The sequence below is a fragment of the Arvicanthis niloticus genome, chromosome 21 (genome assembly GCF_011762505.2).
Source record: "Arvicanthis niloticus isolate mArvNil1 chromosome 21, mArvNil1.pat.X, whole genome shotgun sequence".
Lineage (NCBI taxonomy): Eukaryota > Metazoa > Chordata > Mammalia > Rodentia > Muridae > Arvicanthis > Arvicanthis niloticus.
This window is the reverse complement of record NC_047678.1, coordinates 20082308-20085980: the sequence shown is the minus strand read 5'-3', so window position 1 is coordinate 20085980 and position 3673 is coordinate 20082308. Positions and strand designations below refer to the sequence as shown.

Here is a 3673-nt window from a genome sequence, read left to right as displayed (position 1 = left end):
TATCCCAACAGAAGTTTTAACTTAGTAGAAAGCTGGAGGTCTTACTTAGCAGGCGGTGACAAAAGCCTCATTAAATTCACAGAGAAGCATAAAAACTGGAGAAGAGAGACACGGCAGGTAGAGGATGAGCCACCGGGGCCCGGACATAGAGGGAAGTCATTGTCCCATAAGATTTCAGATGTTCTACAAAGTTATCGTAACTAAGAGCGATGGGTACTGGTGCTACTATGGAGGAGATACCAGTTAGCATCATATCCCCGAGCAAATTCCTCAGAACAACCCCCCAATCCCATCTGGAAACTCAGCTTTAAAACGTCTACATGGTCTGCCCCTCGGAGCATAGCAGGTGGTGTGGCTGCTGTGTCACATGTGTGTCAGTAGGTGGCAGAGAGGAGAGAGGCTATGCCTACACTCAGTGTTCTGACTTGTGAACATCTGAATGATTAGTAACCTAACATCCCTTTAAAAAGCAAGCTAAGATGACCACCAGTCTGTCCCCAGGCAGGTCTCAAGGAACAGACCATATTGGAGATGACCGCTGCCTGGCGCCATAATGCACAAGTGGGGTATAGCACTCCTGAGACCACTCCTGAGATAAACCCAGACACTCAGACACCCCAGGCGCCACTAAGTCAATAGTGGAGAAATAGAAGAGAAAAAGAAACAGAAGGATGTGGGGATGTGGGCACAGCAAAGAGAGGCAGAACTGGAGACTTGAGAGTAGCTAAGAACAGCCCAATTTAAGTAGCCAGTGATGCCACAAGGGGACCATGGTGGGATTCTGACATGTGCTGGCACAGAGTGTCACATCTGGGTCTATGGCCCTGCAGTAGGAGGATTCTGTTACTGCCAAAAGCCAGGCAGATGTCCCTGGTCTGGGCTGTCACCCAGGGGCTTGTTGATGTCTTAGGGTTGTGAAGAACTGGCCTCAACCCTTACCTGGGCATAGTGGGAGAACTGCTCCTGGAGGTATGAGAGCAGGAGAGATGATCCTACCCTAGCCAGCTGCAGACAGACAGACAGACAGACAGACAGACAGACAGACACACACACACACACACACACACACACACACACTGCAGTTAATTACAGGTGAGCTGGCCCCACGTATATGACCACAGGAGACTGAGCCCTACCACTCTCATGTTGTGGCACGGATGAGGAAGAGATACCCTCCTCCATACTTGCCCCTCACTACCTGTGGCAGGAGGGAGAGCTGGCCCTCGGGTCATGAGAGCAGGAGAGCTGGCCCTGCCCCTCACCAGCTGCAGCACTCAGGAGAGCAGACCCTGCACCTCACCTGGGTAGCAGAGTAGAGTTGGCCCTGATTTGAGGGATTGCTGGTGAGCCGGCCCTGGGCGTGTGATAGTGGGAGAGTGGGAGGGTGGGCGGGATGAACAGCTCACAGACCCCTCAGGCCTAGATCTAGGGCTTCAAATTGGTTCAGCCAATTCAACGTCTACCCCATTAAGGGACTGCTGGAGTGTATGAAGGGACTGGTCCTACAGATCCAAAACTACAGAGTTTCCATGACCCGGGACAACAACATGATATCCCCATGAGGATCCAGTGAGTCTCCATGAGGAGCCAATATCGATAGAGTATCAGAAGCCAGAGGCCGCGCACCAGACCAATGGGTCATTGCAGCAAACGTTTGCAAGCAAAAAAGTGTGGACACAAGGGTGTATGTACTGTGGGACACCGTGACACGCCGCAGCTTTCACAGTGAGATTTTTTTTTTCTCTGTTGTGGGGAAGTTGCAAGGGTGGAGGACAGGTACAAGGGGAGGGGCGTCGGATGGGGTGCATGATGTGAAATTCACAAATAACCAATAAAATTTTTTTAATCTACATCGTAGGTATCTTATAGGAACTGCACTTTTTTTAAAAAAAAAAAAATGATGCAAAGTCGTTGATTCAGAAGGAAATAGTAAGAACATTTTTTTAAAAGAGCAGAAATGTGTTTGATCTTAGTTACTAAAAAGAGCAATGAAAGTATAATGATGTGCTTTATTAAAAGTATTAATTAAATCCAATGGCCCTCAAGCCTGCTCCTTTCTCTCTTCTGATGCTGGCTTTCCTCAAATGTAACCCCGCCTCTGCCTTTGAATCTAGAGGCTGCCATTGCTTTCTTTGCTGGTCACTCCCTACCTACTTTCCAATGCAGAGAGCTAATTAAAACCATCAGTTCTTTCCTGTGAGTCTAACTACAGCCCACACAGCAAGGAGAAAACAGCAGCTTACTGACCTGGGCTGTGGAAAAGTCAGATACTGAGGATGTCTAACAAATCAGAAACAACCTTTTAATATTAGAAAATGGTAACATCCTTCAAGCCCACATTTAGATCATTTAATTTGATTACCCTGCTAGGTTTATTTCCCAAGTGTTCAGGTCTTCAAACTTTAAGATTATCTAGTATAAAATCTCCCACGTAACCCAGGCTAGCCTTGAACCCTCCGTCTTCTGCCTCAGGTTTCTTATCATACCACCATACCAGGATCGGATATTTTACAGCCACAAAAAAAGTAAAAGCACTTTGGAGGCATGTTCAATAGTAAAGTAATTAAAGGATAGATTTTATTGAAATAAATAATAAAATTGTTATTTTGAGACAGCTTCACTCTATAGCCCAGGCTGGCCTCAAACTCAAGACAGTCCATAGGCCTCAGTCCCCAAATGCTGGGCTAGATGTATGAACTACCATGTCCAAATTACTTAATTTTTGAAAAGGAAAAATAGATTGCAAGAGTTCGTCTCTTCTCTGCAGGAAAGGGCTGCAAGTTTTCACTGAGTTTCTAGGTCAGAGTCTAATCCATGTAGCCAGCTCCAGAGTTTAATATTGCCACTGCCTCTGCTCTCCTGAGGCATAATTTTCTTTGTGAGTGCCACAATTATGCTAGACAAGTGATGACTTTGATAGCAAAGGAAGAAGATTAGAAATAATTTCTTTTAATTGTCCGAGTTTTAAAACTCATTACATGTGACACAGATGCTTTCAACAGCACGGAACCAAATTCAGATTGCTAACCCCAAAAAACCAGCTGAAACAGGAGGCCGAGGTCAGTCAGGAGTAGAATAAACACTAACCCCTCACACTGCTTCTCTGATCCAGGTATTTCTTCCCACAACTCTTGGTTCTCACTAAAGTTGGTGGCATGGCCTTTTAAACAGTCCTGACTGGAGTGTCTAAACCTCAGAGGATTCCTAACACCTCATTACAAGATGCATGATATCCCCACGAGGGTCATTTCCAAAGAATATGCACTGATTATAGGCCAGTAAGATGAAATGGGCCATGATGTATATATAACTCTTACCTCCCCGCCTCAAGAAAGCACAAGATAAAGGCAGTTTTAGGAGGCATATTATCCCTCTCTGGAGGGGCAGAATCAATACAATATAGGCGAAATTATGAGAGAATTTATTAGATTGAAGTGTCTAGACCATAGCTGTTAATAGAGTGCCAGCCACAGAAACATGAAGACGTGAATGGATTCCCAGATCCCACAGAAAATATCCAGGAATGGTGGCAGATTTCTGTAACTCCATTGCAGGGGAAGGAAGGAGGAGACAGGAGATTCCCTGAAGCTCACAGGCCATTCTGCCTACTTTAGTCAGTGAGTTCAAGATTCCGTGAAAGAACTTGTCCCAAAAAATCAAAAGCAAAAACCAA

General features: G+C 45.6%; 1 non-coding gene across 1 annotated transcript; it reads left to right on the top strand.

Moving 5' to 3' along the window:
- The first annotated feature begins 324 nt into the window (after positions 1 to 324).
- On the top strand, positions 325 to 459 carry LOC117693931 (small nucleolar RNA SNORA17). Its single transcript, XR_004604514.1, has one exon. It is a non-coding gene; the product is annotated as a small nucleolar RNA SNORA17 (small nucleolar RNA).
- Positions 460 to 3673: the final 3214 nt, after the last annotated feature.